Raw genomic sequence first — 19,994 nt, forward strand, 5'->3', positions numbered from 1 at the left:
CACGTTTTTAATTCGTACGGTTTTTAAGCTCTTCGCACCGTTGTAACCCGCTAGGATCTGGGAAGCCGAGGGGAGGCCGAAGAGGCAGTAAAAGAGAGAGAAAAACACCGCGCAGGAAACGCCGCGAAGGGCGCCGCGCGCTCCCGGTTTGCGCTGCGGGGACGCGGAAGGCCCCGCCCCTCGGCTCCCTTCGCCCCTCCCCTCGGCCCCGCCCCTTCCCGGGCCGCGCACCCGCGCGCCCCGCCCGCGGGCGGAAGCGAGAGCGAGGCTGAACGCTTGACGTCAAGGCGACACCGCCAAACCTCGCCCAGAGTCAGGCGTGTAAGCCAGCCGGAGCGGCGGCGGCGGCGGTAGCGGCAGGACAGCCGTGGCGCCGGTAGCAGCGACCCGGAGGGAGCGCGAGGCGACGCTGGCTGCGGGGACCCGGTGACAGCGCGAGAGGTTCGCAGAGTGCGTGCGTGGCCGCTGAGGGGAGCGGCGGCGGTGGCCGCACGGGGCGGGGGCCGGGCGCCGGCAGAGGGGAGCGGGTGGGGTGCGGCGCGGGCCGGGCGAGGCGCGCGCGCGGCGGTCAGGGGGCCGGGGAGGCGGCGGCGGCGGCGACGGCGGCCTCGGAGCGCGGCAGGTGGTGCGAGGGCCCGGGCCCGGCTGGCCAGTGCGCTGCCTCCCAGGCCGGCGGGCATGAGCCGCCGCCGCCGCGGGGGAACAGCGCGCTTTGCGGAAGGGGTCAAATGTCTGAAATATGGCGGAGGAAGTGAGAGCCCGAGGACCCCCCCCCCCCACCCTCCTGCTCGCGGCCGCCGCAGCCTCTCCCGCTGCCCGCGGTCCCCCGCCGGCTCCCCGTAAGACTCGTCCCCTCGCCCCAGACCCCCCTCGCCGGCCGCCTCTGTTCCTCCCGGGTGTGAGTGGAAGTTAGAACGGAAACCAGAAAGTTATCCTTTGCGTAGACCCAGCTTCCCCCAGTCCCGAGGTGGGGCGAGGAGCGTTCGGGGGAAACCACTCCCCGGCGCCCTGCGGGCTCGAGCCTGACAGGGAAAAAGTTTGCCTGAAACGGGGCTGGTTTGCTCCATTTGTTGCGGGAAGTGGCAGGAGGAAGGCAGCGGAGGGAGCCCCACCTAGTCTGGCAGCGGCCACCGCGTAGAGAAAAACTGTTAAAGGGGCCTTTCCCTTCGTCAGCAAGAGAAAATCTCTTTCTCTTACAGAGGGAGAGAAAATCCAGGAAGTTTGTCTTCTCTTTTTCGCCATCTCGATGTGTGTAATCCTAACATTGACTGTCAGCGCCGTGAATCTTATTTAAAACTACCCCCAGTGAATCGGCCCATCCGAATATTTCTTGTGAAAAAAAAGACAAACAAACTGATGGCTTTTGGAGAAAAGATCATCCTTGCTGAGTTTAAGCAGACGATTTTCTTCCCCTTCTCCTGATCCCCCACCCCCTTTTATTAGTTCAGAACAACATTTTTGCCCTGCAGCTCTTGTGTGAGCATAAGCAGTTCTGTGTTGCAAAAACGGGGAATCACATTTTAACGGGTTAGAAAGTTAACGCTAAATGAAGATTGTGATTTTAATATTTTAAAATTAATTCAGACTGATTGGATTTTTGTTTTGCTAGTAGCATAGCATCTAATATATAAATATCTAAAATATAATTTATCATGCTTATAAAACTTAAAGCTTCCAACTCGTAAATTCATTTTTTAATCCTCTTTTTTTGTAATTAGAATGCTATTTGGACTTGTTCAACAAAACCTTAGCTTAGCAAGAAGTAACATAAAAAGGGTAGACGTTCATTTAACTTAAAGCTGGTATCACTCCTAAAAGCTGATCCTTGAATTGTGTTTGAGTCATAATGGAGTCATGGGACTTTTTAAGGGCCGGAAAGGGCTATTTAGATCATCCAGTCCCACCCTCTGATTTCACGGAGGAGGAAACTGAGGCCTGGAAAAGATAAGATAACTAGTCAGTGGTCCTGCTGACTTGTAGGACAGTAACCTATCCATAATAGAGAACCTGGAGGAAAATATACGACATTTTTATAGTGAATTACATTTTACAGAGGATAGTCGTCCCATCATACCCCACAAAAGGTGAGTACGTTAGTCAAACAGTGTAGAACCATTTGGGTAGTTTCATTACCAGGTTTTAAGAGAGGAAGTTGATACTCAGAATGGTGAATTAACTTTAAGGACACAGAGCCCTGAATGATAGTCTTATCTGAGCCCATCCATGCTTTTGATCTCTGCACTACAGGAAAGTGGTTTCACTTGCATTTTCTTTTTGTCATTCATAATAAATTGTGAAGCTCCCTTATCTGAAGAAGCCGGAAAGTAAGTCTTTGAAACACGTGTATCCAGTTTGGTTTTAATATGCCAAGTATGGGAATACAACTGAAGAACCCAGTAATAAACAGGCTTAATTTTAAACTGTGGTATGGGTTCATGAAAATGATTGCTCTTTCTGTCCCCTGCCACCCTCCCCCACCCTATGAAAGTCATCTCTCTTCCTTTCTGTGACAAGTATCACTTCCTACCTCCTGTTATCGTTGTATGTGTTTTTCGTTATCCCACTAAATTATAAACTCCATGGACAGGATGTGTTCTTTGCGCAGAGACAATACCAGTTTGTTAAATGTAAACACCATGAGGGTAGGGACTTGGTCCATTTTATTCTCTACTGTATCTTAGTTACTAGAACCTTGCCTGTGCACACAGTAAGTGTTTTAGCACTTAGATTTAGGGATTAATTGTAATAAACATTTAAAGAGATGATATTTGAAGAGAACTTTGTATTCCTTCAAAAAGAAGCATTTCCACATTGGTTTTGGAATCATTTTAACTTTACAAATTGATTTTTATTTTATCCTCAAAACAGTCCTTTACTGTGGAATTTCAGTATTTTCTCTTAGCTGTATAAAGGGGAAGTGAGCCCCCATGGTTAGGAGCCACCATGTAAGGAGGGTCTAGCGGGGTGTAATAGGGAATTCATCATAAAAAACTTTGACCCATGTACAGTTGGATCTTACAAGTGTATCTTCCAGTATAATTCAAGATTGGTAGAAGACCTGTGCAGAGATTGATAACATAGTTAACTAATTATACATGTTGTTTTAAATATAAAGTCTAAGATTTGAATGAGAAACTGTCCATGTTCAATTTTCTTTGACTTCTGTTGTAGGTATTTGATCAATATTTATTAAGGCAGTGAAATTAAATAGGGAAACTGGATCTCATACAAATAGGATTTGACTGATTTTGCAAAGGTGTCGTTTATTTTTCTTCCAAAAGTGTAAGTAGGCAGTTTTATCATTGAATATCAAGGTCTTAACTGCTATGCATGTGTCGTCATTTTCCCAAAGGCTTAAAATAATGTGTTTCTGTGTTATGTATTGGTAAAGAAGGGGTGGGTATTGATCTGTAGTTTTAGATTTGATTGGCACCAGGAAGAGTTTAGTATTTATGAACTGAATATTCAAAAGCTGTCTTTTCTATTATGGCAATAATGTCACATGTTCAGTCTATAGAAAATCTTGATGAAGATTGATCTTAAACTTTGTAAGACCATATAGGGTTTTGACTAAATTTATGCCTTGATTTTTCTTCCCCCTCCTATCATTTTTTTTTTTAATCTATTTATTTATTTTTGGCTGTGTTGGGTCTTTGTCGCTGTACGCGGGCTTTCTCTAGTTGCGGCGAGCAGGGGCTACTCTTTATTGCGTTGCGCGGGCTTCTCATTGCGGTGGCTTCTTTTGTTGCAGAGCACGGGCTTCAGTAGTTGTGGCTCGTGGGCTCTAGAGCGCAGGCTCAGTAGTTGTGGTGCACGGGCTTAGTTGCTCCTGGGCATGTGGGATCTTCCTGGACCAGGGCTCGAACCCGTGTTCCCTGCCTTGGCAGGCGGATTCTTAACCACTGGCCACCAGGGAAGTCCCCCCCTCCTATCATTTTTGAGACCCTTAGAGTCAGAGATTAGGCTGAAGTTTTTACAGTTACCCTTTTCAAATTGGATTTCTTTTAGAAAAAGTTAAGAAACAGATATTTTGGCTGATGCAATGATTCATTGTTAACACTGGACAGATTTTTCAGCACACAGGAGGTCTGTACCGTGGCTTACCCTTGTGCTGAAAGCCTGATGTTTTTCAGTGTTAAGATATTTTGCAATAGTACTTAAAGGTACTAATTACCATTTGAGAACTTAAGTCTTTTCATTTATTAGTCCTTTGGAAATGTTATGAACGCAATGGAAACATTAGGTGCAAGGAATAGGATGAATTTATCTATTTGCAGTAACGACTGGCTTGCTGTATAATCTCTTGTACTTTGTTTGAACCTAGTTGATCACTGGATTCTAAGACCAATCCCTTTAGTCATAGAATTTGTATTTTAGAGAAGAAAGGTTATCAGGAACTTTTGTGCTGCCTTTAAAAAATTAAAATCACTTCTTAAAATACACCACTAACAAAAAGAAATACCACTTCTCCATACTTCCTAACACTGGTGTGTTTATTCCCAATGTTAGTCAAATTAAGGCTACAACATCAACTGATTATTATTTCAGTAGTGATTTATGAAGAATTTTTCTTTGCATCAATAGTGGATCAAAATTTTTAAACAGTTTCCAAGGAACCTTAAAACTTATAAAAGAAAGAAATGAATATTTGGAGAATTCCCTGGTGGTGCAGTGGTTAGGACTCCACACTTTCACCGCAGAGGGCCCGGGGTTCAACCCCTGGTCAGAAAACTAAGATCCCACAAGCCACGCGGCGGCCAAAAAAAAAAAAAAAAAAAAAAAAAATTACAACATAAATTGCAGAATTTCCATTTGGTTTTTACTATACAGAACAATATTCTGGAGTATTACCGCACTTAAAATTATATATGAGGTGCTCGAGTACTAGAAATGTGTTCACTTTTAAATTAATAATCTTAGTCTAACTATACAGAATAATTATCTAACGTTCTGATTTTGAATTTTATATTGGGCTGGTTCCTAACGCTTAACTTTTGTAGTTATGCTGTTTTGTAGTTGTACGTGCATGCGTATTTATTTATTTATTTATTTATTTCAGTGAGACCTTTTAAATGTAAACTGGATTCTGATCCCATGAGATAACTTGCTAGGTAATCTTTTCCAGTGGTGGGGATAGAACGTTTTTAACTGTTGTACAGGCAGACTAAAGATGTTAAAGGAAGAGAGCACCCATTAAAAGCAGTTACACGTAATTTTGAACACTTTCAATTATTGACTTCTTGGAATCGTCACTTTTGCTACATCACGGAGCTTCTTGCTGAGTGTTTCAGTAGTTGCCTTGAATATTTATTTCAGTAAATATGTACTTTTAATAAAATAGTTTTCTCTCTTCTATTTAAAACTTAGCATTTTGTTAAGTAACTTTATTCTGAAAATATACAGTGAACTAATTGCCCCATTGGTGGATCACCTTTACCTGTTGCTTTCCTCTTCTTTGCCTTGTGGGAAGGGCACAAAGATGAAAGAAAATCTGTTTGTCCATTTTTTTTTTAACCTTTTTTTAAAAAAATTAATTAATTTATTTATTTTTGGCTGTGTTGGGTCTTCGTTTCTGTGCGAGGGCTTTCTCTAGTTGCGGCAAGTGGGGGCCACTCTTCATCGCGGTGCGCGGGCCTCTCACTTTCGCGGCCTCTCTTGTTGTGGAGCACAGGCTACAGACGCGCAGGCTCAGTAGTTGTGGCTCACGGGCCCAGCTGCTCCGCGGCACGTGGGATCTTCCCAGACCAGGGCTCGAACACGTGTCCCCTGCATTGGCAGGCAGATTCTTAACCACTGCGCCACCAGGGAAGCCCTGTTTGTCCATTTAATAGCAGTTTTTGGCAAAAGCTTCTAGAAAGGAAATCGAAAATGTTATGCAAAATTCTAATTATCTGAGTTTTCTATAATTTATCCTTCTTACTAGAATATATTTTTCAAGTCACTGTACTCTAAAAAAGGGGGTGGGAGTTTCTAAAAGTTCTTAGTTACTGGGAATGAAGACTATGAATATAAGCTCTTTTTGTTTAATTAATAGTTTGTAGGTGTCAAAGTGGTGTGCATATCGCATCCAACTGTTACCTACGTCTTGTAAGATTGCAGTGAGACTACATTATGCTAACATAGTTATAGCTGCTGCTTCTCAGATTTATAAGTTATCATTAAGCTCCTCAGTAACTATAGCAAAACTTGGGAATCCCTCAGGAATCTTGAATTCTGTACTGTACAGATAATAACAAGGGATAGTAATGAGGTATATAAACATGTGCATCTGTTATTCTGCTGCTCTTGAAATTGTTGAACTTGAGATTTTGCACTAAAGTGTTTTGAATACAGAAAAGTATAATGAAGAAAATTAGTATTGCTTGTAATCATACCAGTGCAATGAGTTTTTAGGCAGAGTTTGTAAGCTTTCCGAACCTCTTTGCTTCCTCAGTGGGAAAGATGACATATAAAGCTTCTGTTTACCTGTAGCATCGCTAGTGCCAATTGAAGTTGATTAGATTGCTTAATTTTTAAGATTCCTATTAAGGTATGAATGAGAAGTAAGGAAGAATAATTGTGATTGTGAACAAATAAATTGTGTAGCTCAGTGGTTTTTAAAGTATGGTCCAAGGAATCCTGGGGATTGCCTAGACCTTTTGAGGGAGTCTACAAGTACAAAACTGTTTACAATAATACTGAGATGTCCTTTGCCTTTTCACTGTGTTGACATCTTGTACCAATGTACAAAAGCAAAGGTGGGTAAAACTTTTGACATCTGAGAACAAATCAGGTGAGAGTACCTCCCTGTATTAGAAGTCATGGTACATATCCTTCAGTGCCATGCACTCACAGTTTAAAAAAAAAAAGAAAGTCTAAATGCACTTGATGAAGAAGTAAAAAATTATCAGATCTCAACTTTGTACATATCATTTTAATGTACTGTGACAAAATAGGAAGTATGCTTAAAACACTTTTTCTGCTGTCATACTGAAATATGGTTGCCTCTAGGGAAAGCATTTGTGTGATTTTTGAGTTGCAAGCTGAATTAGCCACTTTTTTCATGAACACCATTTTTACTTGAAAAAATGCTTGACAAACTGAAGAAATTTTTCAGAATTGGGTATTAGACTGACATTTTCTCAAAAAGCGAACCTGGATCTTTAAAAGGAAAAGATTGACAGTATTTACGGGCAATGATAAAGTTCTAGTTTTCAAGTGAAAATTAGAATTTTGGAAGATTTTTCCGATGATATTAGTGATGTTGATGGACATGGTTTTTAAAATGATGTATAATGAAATATGTCAATATTTGAAGATCTACATGACTCTGTAAGCCAATGTTTTCCAAGTCACCAGTGCATGATATTATAAGATCATGCAAGGATAAGAAACAAAATTCTAGCTAGACCAATGGGTCATTTTTTTTTTTTAATTTTATTTTTGGCTGTGTTGGGTCTCCGTTGCTGCGCACGGGCTTCCTTTAGTTGCAGCGAGTGGGGGCTACTCTTCATTGCGGTATGTGAGCTTCCCATTGCGGTGGCTTCTCTCTTGTTGCAGAGCAGAGGCTCTAGGCGCGTGGGCTTCAGTAGTTGTGGCACACGGGCTTAGTTGCTCCGCGGCATGTGGGATCTTCCCGGACCAGGACTCGAACTTGTGTCGCCTGCATTGGCAGGTGGATTCTTAACCACTTCACCACCAAGGAAGCCCCCAAGACCAATGGGTCTTAATATTATAGAGAACATAAAGTTTATTGATAAGGTTACCGATTCCAATATATTTCAGCCAATTGAGTTTTGGTATAGTATCAAAGGAGAATAGCCACATTTATCTGAAAGGCCATTAAAATATTCCCAAATGTCCGTTTGGTTATTGTTTACTTTTTTTGTGTGTATTACTCATTTTTCCATGCTTTGCAATATATTGAACATATTTTTGTTGGAGGAGTAGAGAAGAATAGGAACCATAGATAAATATGAGGCAGTGTTTTCATGTGCTTTATCTTGGAATCTCTTATTAATATATAATCATTTTAAGTTTAATTTCTTTGCAGTTTTTTCAATTGAGCAGTCCATTCAACTTGCCGCGCTGCGTGGCTTGTGGGATCTCAGTTCCCCAACCAGGGATTGAACCCAGGCCCTGGCAGTGAAAGCACCAAGTTCTAACCGCTGGACCGCCAGGGAATTCCCCCCATTCAACTTTGGATTGCAGTAGGAAATTAGGTAATTGTTATTTTTTAAGTCAATTTTTGGTTTTAATACTTGTTTTGTACATCTGATTACTCAACCATAGATAGGTTGCATATATGGTCAAGTTTTGATATAACCCTAAACAGATTTTTAATAGTTAACTTTCACAATCTTAGGAGATGTAGTGGCTTTCATGTAGTAAAGCTATGTACTTTCTCCCACTTCTAGTTTTAATAATGTGTCCTTGACCTGAGAATTTGATGTGTTGTCTAGATACTTTTCCAAAACAAATGAGAATGTTTTTACCTTCTGGGAGAAAGTTGTTTCTTTTTCATGTTTATTTAAGAATAATTGTAGCAATCCTTGTTAAACAACTATTTTCATAAAAGTCATGGCTTAGGACCATTCCAAATTTTAAAGGATTTTTAGGACAACCTGCATTTGGTTCAAGTAACGAGTTTCAGGTTATGAAAGAAGTAGTAAGATACATAAGTTGTAGTTTGTACTGCACCCAGTTTCTTGGAAATTTAGTGCCAGTTATTTCCCTAGAAATAATATAAAATGGGTGTGAATACGGAGAGTATTGAGTCTGAACACCACTGTTTGAAAGAACAGGGTTGGCATCAGAGAAAGAAAGAGATTCCGAGTGGTTTAGAGAAGAAATAAGTGTAAAAAACTAGCTTCAGGATAGCTTCAGGGAGTAAGCACTATAGAATTCCTGCCCCCATGAGCTAATCCCACAGTAGGGGGCGTTCATTTAATAGGAAGCTTTAGTTCTCCCTATATTAAATAATTAGCTGGTCAGCTGTTCTGAATTAGGGAACATACTGAGATCATATTTTATGTCCTTGACATCCAAATTAGTCACAAAGTTGCCACTCACTATTGCTTATATAGTTTAAGTTGCTAGCTGAAAAATGTTTGAAATTCCCTGTATTTTAGGTTTTTTATACTTAAGCTTTTTTTTCCTCCAAGAGCCCTGTCATCTTACTTGATCTTTGTTGAACAAAGAGAACATAGGATTTGCAAGCTTTTAAGGGCGGAAGAACATTTATAAAAGTTTTCTATTGTTTACATGAAAGTGATGATGGTGATAATAGTCAGTGAAGAGGTGGAACGGCAGGAAGTAGAACAGAAAGGAGAGTGAAGATGGTGATTAAGAGGTTCTCTTTCTAATGAGCAGGGCTGCTGTTACTGCTATTCACTTTAGAGTTCTGGTTGAGCAAAAATGATAAAGTCTACTTTGAAAAGCACTTGTGGTGCTTTAGTGATTGATACGTCTTGTCCACCAGTGGGTCCTATGTAGAGGATAAATCGATATTATCTGTCAGAGATGATGGTATTAGAGTAGAAGTTTCATAATTATGCAGTGTGAGTTGAGAGTACTTTTGCTGTTTTTACTCCCAACAGCCCTTATGCACTTTTCTCTGAACCTTCAGGTGCTCGGATTGGACACTTACTTATTTCACTTTTTCTCATAAGTTTTAACTGATTCCATTGAGCATGAGGGCTAACTCTGAGAAATAATGTGCTAGTTTTGCATTTTTTGTTTGGTTTTTTTTTTTTAGAATATGCTTTATTTATTTTTTGATGTGGACCACTTTTAAAGTCTTTATTGAATTTGTTATAATATTGCTTCTGTTTTATGTTTTGGTTTTTTGGCCCCGAGGCATGTGGGATCTTAGCTCCCCCACCAGGGATCGAACCCGCACCCCCTGCATTGGAAGGCAAAGTCTTAACCACTGGACCGCCAGGGAAGTCCTGATGTGCTAGTTTTGAGTAGTTTGATTCTATGCTATTTAAGTAGCATGGTTTAATAGTGGTAACTTTGACCTGGGTGATCTAGGCTTCAGTTCCCTCTGGCACTGGCCATGAAGCCTAGAACAAATTAACTCCTCTCTTAGAACTTACCTTTATGTAGACAAAGTTTGATTAATTGTTGTTAAGGTATTTTTGAGCTCTAAAATCCTGCGTTGCTGTGATATCACCCTTGTTTAAAGCCGCAGTCATCTCTTGCCTGGACTGCTACAGGAACTTCCTAACTTGTTGCCATTCCTCAGTCTTCACCCAGAAGACAAAGTCATCTTTTAAAAATGTAAACCAGATCATGTAATACTCTCCAGTCCCAATTTCCTACCCCAGTGGCTTAAAATAAAAACCAGTCTGTCTGTCATGCTCTTTCTTCAGTTGTCTGCAGTTCTGCCTTAGTCTGAACCTTACATCTCAGTTCAGATGTCTCATCTGCAGAGAAGTTTTTCCTGATCACCTTATATAAAGGTTTATTACCTTCACAGTTCTTACCAAATAATTATATTTATTTATTCATCTATCCTCTCTTCCCCTCTAAAATGTTTGTTTCAAGAGGGAAGGAACACCATGTCACTTTTCCAACACAGTCTCAAATGGTAATTGGCACACATAGTAAGTGCTCAAATTTGTTTTATTTTAATTGAAAGAATACATGAAAACTTCAGTGCTTTGTCCTTATCAATTCCCATCATAGGCTACTTCTTACACTAATTTTTTTAAGTGTTACATTTATTTCCAACTATAATCTCTCATTACTTAGGGCATCTGTCTCGAGGAGTCGTTCATCTGACTGCCTATAATTGGAGCTGGTTGATCTCAGTTGCTGTATGTTATGGTTAAATTGAGTAGTTATGCACAAAAGGTTCTTAGCAAAGACATGAAAATTTAATCATCATGAAATGTAAATAGTTCAAAATAATAGTAATACCCAAATGAGTGATATAGATGAGTGCTTATAGAATCAAAGGAAGAAGTGAAAACCTTTAGGCTTTTGTAGTCCAAGAAGACATTAAAAATGAGGTGGGATCTGTACATGATATTAAAAGGGTACGTAAGTTTTAGACTAACAGTGAATCAGAGTAGACAGTTTAGAAATTGAAAAGTGCAGAGTATGTTTAAGGGAGTATTTTACTCTAGTAGATGTTTGTGAAATGGATTATAGGTCCGTAATACCTTACCTATAACCCTTGGTGCCAGGTATTTTGGAATTCAGAACTTTTTGGAAAGATTTATTTTGAATTTTAGTAAGAGTAATCAAGCACTTAATATTTCTAAAGTGAAATGTGAATAGTTACACTTAATGGGATAAATAAAAACTATAAATAGCCGCACATCAGTGCTTGGGTGAAGTTTTGCTGTGTAAAAAATTTATGTTAGGTCAGGTTTTGCCGCTAAATTAAAATTGCAGATTTCAGAGATTTTCTGATTTCAGAATTTCTGTGAGAAATGGGTCTGAAATAGTTGGAAAGGCTTTACTCTTTATTATTTTGTGTCTTTGGGGAGGATATCAGGGTCTGAAAATGTTAGTTTGAGGCAATTAGCTTAGAAACAGTTTCTGCCAAGGAATTCTTTTTGACAGACTCAGGGTGGAAGGCACTACTGAGGGCGATGAGTCTTTACAGGTATGGGAGAACCACCTAATTCCTTAGAGTCCAGTTAAATGTTTGGAAGTAGTGGAGATTCATCAGTGTATATAGGTGCCTGGAAAATAGTAAATGTTAAAAAAAAGTGTAATGCTTGAGAGCTCATATTTTAGATGCGATTTCTTCTTTAAAGTCTTAAACCCTGCAGTTTGTCTCCCAATTGATAGATTTGTAAGAATTATATAATACATTTAATTGTGAGGTAAGAGCGCAAGAGAAGGTTAGAATAGGAATATTGTAGGATTAATGTAATCTGTTTTAACATCCTTGATGGAATCACTTGGTATTGACAAGGAAAGAAGTAACTATCTGAAGATGCTACTTTGAAACTCAGGATTGATTATAAGAAGTGCCTGCTCACTTTCTGTGTTTTCCCCATGTGCTCTCCTTATTCTTGCAACCTAATTAACACCCAGATTGAGTCCTCATTGTCTTTATCCATTCATTTGGTGTATATTAATGTCCAAGAATGAAGACATGTGTGTGCTATTTTTGTATATTGACTTGTATCTTATCGAATTGCCAAGATAGGCATGTTTCAAAGCTACTTTATAAAAAATAAAAGTGCTTACTGACCTAATAATTATGCAAGTAAGTGGAATAATGTATGGAAAAGCCAAATGTAAGCATTATTTATGGCTTACAAAGTGTAGCGTGCCTTTTATTTTTCTAAGTGGTCTTTATTATACTGGGTACTAAGTGCCTCTTTGAATAAACTGAAGAGGCTAGAGTATAAAAGGAAGAACTGTTACATTAGTCTAAAACAACTTTATAAGACAACTAGCTGCACAAGCCAGTGTGGGCATTAGCTAACATAAACTGCTGCTTAGATTAAGACGTTAAAATTATTAGAGAAAACTATGGGAAGTACCTGTGCTTCCACTGTTTTTTGTTAGTTGGTTAATTTTTCTCCTCTGAACTTGTGGCACATTTACTAGGGGATTTTCCATTAGGAATGTCCTGGTCTTGAAATTTCATTTAGAATGTCATGCAGATTATAAACCCACAATCTGAAATTATGGCATTCTTATTATGGTTTCAAATGCATTTGGGGGCAGTCATATTAAGCTTTGTCTTAATCTTAGGAAGGTAACAGTAAAATGAAATTAAAAAATTTTTGTAGTCATTTGTTCCTTCTCTCATGAAAGACTAATTCTGTTTATTTCTGAATTCAACCTTGTGTTGAAATAGACTGTAAAATTGTTTTAAAAATGTTCCCCCATCCTTGTGGAGGGTGGTGTATTATAAAATCTGAGTATCTATATTAAAAGAAATATTTGTGGCATTCTTCCAGTCATAAAAGTGGGTGTGGTTTGTTCTGGAGTCCTTACCCTTAACTTGAATTCTGGTCTGTCTGCTGGTAGTAAAGAGCCTCACTTCTGATTTCTTAAAATGCATGAAAGCACATATTTTCCCTAACTAATGGGGATATCTCTGTGGTTGATGTAATCATCTCATTCTGCAACCTATTCAGCAAACATTATTGAGCACCTTCGGTGTAAGTGTTAAATTCTGGAATCACAAATTCAGGAGACTTGGAGAAAATGTGGCTTCACTAGGAACATAGTAAAACATCTGGTTAACCTTCTTATCCGTATGCAGTGGTGGTGTCTCTTTTTTTCTGTGACATGTGGGAGCTAAGATGTTAAGAGTGGATTATTTAAATGACTGAGGATTATTTAAAATACTGATTTCTGGAGACCTGAGGAACACAGAGACCTTCCTTTTCTGTGCTAAATTAGGGGACACTTACTTGGAATCAAAGAAGACAAATAATATGGGCTCTGATAGACCCTGATCTTTCTTTGCTAGGGATATAGGTCTTAGGGTCTTAAGGAGGAAGGGAGGTGTTAAGAGTCTTCCAGAGGTGCTTTTTAAAACTTACACACACACACACACACACACACACACACACACACACACACACACACACACACACACACACACACACACTCCCTATGATAATCAGAGAAACCACTGCTCTAATGTCACTTAATTTCTCCCAGGCTTCTGGGTCTTCAGATTTAAATTTGATCTGACCTTGAGACGTCCCCTCCCACCATTCCCATCAGTGACTTTGTTTTGCCACCTCCTCAAATACCCTATGCATGGCTCTATAACTTCCTAGCATGCCAGGGTGTGACCCACATGGGCCAGGCTACATCTAACAGAAACATAATATCTGATGAAAAATGTCTTATAATATGGACATACATATGTGTGTGTTTACATTTATCTTTAGAGAGACTCATCAGTGTCTGAAAAGACACAGACCTAAATGAGTCTTGGTGTATAACCTTGCTTTATAGAAAATGAAAATGGTAGGTTTTTCAGCTCCCTTGGTAGCTAGGGTGCAAGTACTTGACATAGGACCAAGAAACAAAGGATTTTTCTAAAACAAATCTGAAAGGAAACTTTGCAGAGCCCTAGTGGCATGAATGCTTTAATGTTAAGCTGTTTATTATGTTAACTACTTCCAAAATCAAAGTGAGCAGATTTAATAGATCAGATTTAGCTCCAAATGTAAAAATGTGCTTTACCCAAGATGCCCTTTTCAGTTTTATCTGTAAAACTTGATGGAGTTTTGGGATATGTTGGGGTCTTACATTAGGTTCCCCTAATAACACTGTTTTATCATCCTCACAAATGGCCTTGACAGCTGAATCTGTTGACTAAGTGTATAAGGCGCCTGTTGAATGTTGTAAAATAGAGCAACATCAACTATGCCAGAACCAAAATTGTTTTTGATACAGTCTTAAGCATTCAGGTGGACCATCCTCAGTGATTCCTTTCAAGGTTTTTGTTGTTGTTGTTGAAGTTTTTGCATATTATTTTGCAGCTAACTAATTCATCTTTGTAAAACTATCAGACAACATGCTAGCTATGTGAAATATTCTACAGCAGAAATTTTCAAATGTTTTTTAGTTACAGTCCTGTTTCTCCTTTCCCTAAACCATAGTAGACATTGATAATTGAGAACTGTACTCTTTCCCTTTGAGTCCAGAATCGTTATTAACACTGCACTCCAGGTAGCCATTAATATTTTGAGTTGCTGTTTGAGCTAAAACCCATTTGCCACCAGTGAATTAATGGACAAGATCTATCCTTATCTCTTCCAGGGCATATCAGCAAACTTTCTGTAAAGGGCCAGTTAATAAATATTTTAGGCTTTGTGGACCACGTATTCTCTGTCACAACCACTCAACTCTGCTGTGTTCGTAGGAGTAACCATAGACAGTATGCAGTTGTATGGCTGTGTTCCAACAAAACATTATTTACAAAAAACAGACATGGTGAAGTTTAGCCTGTGGGCTGGAATTAGCCAACCCCTGCTCTAGGGCAAGAAACTGGTTTTGATTCATTCAACAAATAATTGCCTTCTGTATTCCAGGCACTGTGTTAAGTGTTGGTTATGCAGCAATTAACATTGTACATAGATCTCTGGCCATGAAATATTTAAGCCTTAACGGAGTATTTTTTATGCTTTAGGCATATCCAAAGCAGCTTTTTGAGGAAAAATATGGCCTGGCCCATACATCTGCCTCATTTGTCAGTACAAGTGAGATCTTAGGCAAATACCCTAAGTGCCATGTTCTGTGGTAGTGGTGTTAAGTAAAAGTAATCTCAGTATGCTTTAGATATCAGATGCTGTGGTATCAAAGTTAACGTCCTGTTATTAAAAGGGGGGGGCTTAAGATGTGTGGATCTAGTATCTGTACTGCCTGCACATAGTAGGTACTTAGTGTTCATATGGCGTTGTGGGATAAAACAAATTACCAGTTGTCTTAACTATCTTCTGCCAGTCTCTTGCAACTTCTTTCCTCTATGCAGCATATTGTTTCTGACCTCTTAATTTTGGTTTTCATTTTGTTATAGGTTTTTCTTGCAAATCAATCCATGCATTTTAAAAGTAGGCCACATATTAATCATATTTAATAAAAATGCTTAACTTTTCTAGATGTATTGTCCAGATTTCTGTTAGAACTCCTTTTATTTAAAAAGTAGCTTTAGTTTTTCTCAATATTGGTATGTTTTTCTTCAAAATATCCAGTACTGTTGATTACAAAATGAGTCAAATCTCTTGCCTAATACTCAGAGATCTTCATTATCTTAACTGTAGACTCTCTTGCTATTTTTTTTTTCCTGTCCCTTTGTACCTTGAGGTCCACTCAGACCATGCTTTCTATTGTAGTCTAATCATATTCCTATATTTCGCTGCCTTCTGTGCCTTTACTCTCACTTCTCTTTTCCCTGGTATGTTTTCTTTCATGCTGTAACTTTTAGTCATTTGCCATCTTCTTCATAAATCTGTTCCTGACCTTTTTCTGAATTTCCATAGTATTTTTGTTTTTCTCATGATATTTTCCATGATTTTTGTCTCACCTTTCTTACAAAATTGTAAGCTTCTTGAGAGCAAGTATGTTTTGTTCATCTTTGTAACCCTTGTGATCACTTGTATTTAATGCATATTCAGATACTAATACTATGAAAGCTATACTTTTCTAATTAAGCAAGGGACGGTGTTCCTTCATGACAGATTCCTTGGATTTTTATCCAAATGAGAAAAGTTGTGTCAAAATACATTGTAAATTGTAAAGGCTATACAAATATTGTTTGTTACCATACACACTCAAACTTTGCTCTTATACTAAGTGATGTACACAGTTTGGTTTTTAATGTCCATGTTTTATTTCAGAGAAGAGTATGATCACGTTGTGAAAAAAGATAAGCTTGTAGTACATTTGCAAGATGTTTTCTTTTTTTTTTTTTTTAATTGATTGCTGGGAAGATTATTTATTTATTTGGTTGTGCTGGGTCTTAGTTGAGGCAGGCAGGCTCCTTAGTTGAGGCTCGCTGGCTCCTTAGTTGTGGCAGGCGGGCTCCTTAGGTGTGGCATGTGAACTCTTAGTTGCGGCATGCATGTGGGATCTAGTTCCCTGGGCAGGGATCGAACCCCAGGCCCCCCACACTGGGAGCGTGGAGTCTTAACTGCTGCACCACCAGGGAAGTCCCTGCAAGATGTTTTCTAAGCCTTCACAGTTCCACATCATTAAAATTATGAAACATGAGAGGAAGCAAATTCCTATCAATATGTATTCCACAAAAGACGACCAGCCACCTTGTTTTTCTCAGGACTGAGGATTTCTTGGGACATAAGACTGAATGCTAAAATCAGGACTGTTGGTCACCCTGATTTCACTTTGATGTGGCTATCTTTTTTGCTTATCACTGTGTTAGCACAGTTTAATAAATGCCTGGTAACTAGACAGTTGGCTTAGTGGCAGAGGGGTGGTGGGACACTTGGGCTTTTATTTCTTAAGTTTCTGAATATTATTTATTTTGGATAGACGTTCTTTAATATTCAAATGAAAATACAAAAGTGCATTTGATTAATTAGGAATATATTTGTGTGTGACATCATGGTGTCCTTATCAGAAGGTGGTGCTACTAAATTTCTTAATTAAAAATTGTATCATCTGTCAGATGATTAATGCTTTATTTAAATGTACTTTATTAGATATAGCAAAGTCCTAGGCAGCTTGAAATTTTCCTCTTAACGCGGTTTAAGCTTTGATCACAGATTAACAGAGACGGTGTTTGTAAGGAAACATCTAGGGTAGTGTGTGCCTAGTCATTCCTGTGCTGCAGTTAGCTTTTGTACGTGTTTGTGTTACGTAAATCAGAGAACACCATGGCTGAGATCTCTCTAATAGCAGGTATATAACTTAAAGTGGCTACTAAAAATCCTTACAAATTTGGTCTGCAGTTGAGCCATTGTGGGACATAAACTATTCTGAGACATGCACTGTGCCTGGTAGTATTGATGAAAAGCAGCCATTAAAAATATTGATACTTATACCAAAAAGATGTCCTTAATTTGATTAATCTGTTGGCTAAAATAGGCTCTTCTGGGATGGTTTGCTTGGTTGTTATCCTTTCATTATTTTTCTTTTTTTTTTTCTTTTTTTAAGTTAATTAATTAATTTATTTATGGCTGTGTTGGGTCTTCATTTCTGTGCGAGGGCTTTCTCTAGTTGCGGCGAGTGGGGGCCACTCTTCATTGCGGTGTGCGGGCCTCTCACTGTCGTGGCCTCTCTTGTTGCGGAGCACAGGCTCCAGACGCGCAGGCTCAGTAGTTGTGGCTCACGGGCCTAGTTGCTCCGCGGCATGTGGGATCTTCCCAGACCAGGGCTCGAACCCGTGTCCCCTGCATTGGCAGGCAGATTCTCAACCAGTGCGCCACCAGGGAAACCCTCATTATTTTTCTTGTTTTAAGAATGTGAATAGAGTCCTTTTGTTATTTTAGCTTTTTATGGTTCTTTTTGCCACCTTGTGAGACTTGCCAGCTTATATCGTGGACCACATTGTTGTAGAAAAATTACTTGAGCCTTTAAAGCAAATGTATCCAACATTATATTCCTGTATAGAAATGTAAAGGTCAGATTTGGGTTATGAAAAGACTTGAGAACACAAGAAAATGGGAACATTTAGATTGAAGTCGAAAAAGAATGGTGTCCTTTTCACAAGAGAAGGAGGAAATCTGCATTTCTTTGCTTGTAGTAGTTTTTGTTGATTTTTAATAGATACGTTTTATTTTTAGACTAGACCTTAAAAGAATGTTGAGTAAACACTGGCAGTGGTGTCACCATAGCCGTAGTACCTACTTACTCCTAGAGAAATCAGAAATAGGATGTAAGGTGCTTACTTCTGCCCTGTTTACAGAAGGCTTAAGATAAAGCGGAAAAGGACCAAGGACCAAGTCCAAAGACACAGTCTAGCCAAGTGATTTTTATATGTTATGGTTTATTGTACATACAATACAAGCTAGTCACTGAATATTTTACACTGAGAAGCTCATTAAGCCTAGAAAGATTTTTGGTTTTGTACAGTGCTCATTTTTTCTGTTCATGTTTCTTTTTCTCATAAACTGGCAAAAGACTCCATCAAAGTTCATTTGATAAAAGCTTACAACTAAAATTATAAAACCTTAAATTGAGATTTGTAATCGTCTAAATAAATTGTATATTTCAAATTAATACACCAGAAATATTGAGTGAAACAAATTACACATGGTGCATTTATAATCTTCCTAAACAAATCAGTGTCCGTTCTGTACCTGAAGCCTTTTGAACACAGGCATTGAGCATCTTCTTTCTAATCGCTTTAAGAATAAAAGATGCTACTGCCGTGTCCATACTATTGTCAGTTTTTCCTCCACTGTCTTTGAGAACTATTCCAAAAGATAAAAGATACCTACTAAACCAAGTGTGTTCCTCTTAGGTTCCCTATCTGGTTTAATGGTGTCACTATCCATCTGTTTGATCATGCTGCATCTCATCTTCTTTTCCTCACCCAGTGTTGTCTGTCCCCATGTTCTCTTGATTCTGACTTAGAAATTTCTCAACTATCCTTTCTCTTTATTCCTTCTGCCACTACCCTGACTTAGGTCACCATCTCTTACCTGTGGTAAACTCCTACTGAATTCCCAGAGTTCAGGAAACTAATACTCTGCTTCTGTATTCTTTCTAAAACACAGATATGTTCATATCATTTCCCAACTTGCAAACTTTGTTTCTCAGTTTCTTATAGAATGCAGGTCAAGGCTCCCCTTCCTCTTGTACCTAACCCCCTTCCCCATGCACTCATGATGTAATGAATTCTCTCATGCTAGTCCTTTTTCCCGGAATGCCCTTACCTCTCAGTGAACCTCCCTATTCCCTTAAAATATCCACTGGTCTGGCTTAAATATCCACTTAGTGAAACCTTGCCTGATATATCCTTACAGGCAGACAGTTCTCTTCTCTGCACCCATAGCATTTTGTTGTGTAAACTTGTCTTGATTGCGAGCTAACACAGTACAAACACTATAAACATTTTAAAGTTCCATACTTACAAAGCATCTTCTGGGATGTAAAAGCCACTGAAATATAGCTGTCATATTTGTTTTTTTCTCAAATTTCTGGAATGCCCTACCTCTTTGTCTTCACAGTTAAAACTAACATCTCTAATCTGTTCATGGATATTCAAGTGTATAATAAATTAACATTTTCCCTTCATATTTGCATCCTGTATCCCCCTTTTTTCCACATGAAAAATGAGAGCTCTTATGAGGTAATGGAGTGGAGAGAATGGAATTGATTTCAGGGTAGAATGTATCAGACTTGGTAATGGGGTGGAGAAGAGAGACAAATGACAACTCAGGGTATACAGTTTTCTGTAGTATAGTATAGTATAGTATGCTTTTGAAGTCTTTTAGGTGCTTCAAGTTTTAAGCACTGTAGACAGCTAGATAGGATAAAAAAAATTTTCAAGTACCATTTACTGACTGCTTATTATGTGTTACTCATTGTGTTAAGCATTTTGCATGGAATAA

At 38.9% G+C, this 19,994-nt stretch overlaps 1 protein-coding gene across 4 annotated transcripts in view; it reads left to right on the top strand.

The window, feature by feature from the left end:
- The first annotated feature begins 273 nt into the window (after nt 1-273).
- Nucleotides 274-19,994, top strand: part of RAP1B (RAP1B, member of RAS oncogene family) — a 47,423-nt gene continuing 27,702 nt past the window's right edge. The window contains exons 1-2 of one of the 4 annotated variants that reach the window (XM_068560286.1): nt 274-441; nt 8,033-8,201. The gene's annotated coding sequence lies outside the window, so the exon portion shown is untranslated. Of the gene's footprint in view, nt 451-8,032; nt 8,202-19,994 lie in introns of all 4 variants that reach the window. The other 3 variants (XM_068560287.1, XM_068560288.1, XM_068560285.1) reach the window with 3 other exon arrangements.

Source organism: Eschrichtius robustus, chromosome 13 (assembly GCF_028021215.1).
Source record: "Eschrichtius robustus isolate mEscRob2 chromosome 13, mEscRob2.pri, whole genome shotgun sequence".
Lineage (NCBI taxonomy): Eukaryota > Metazoa > Chordata > Mammalia > Artiodactyla > Eschrichtiidae > Eschrichtius > Eschrichtius robustus.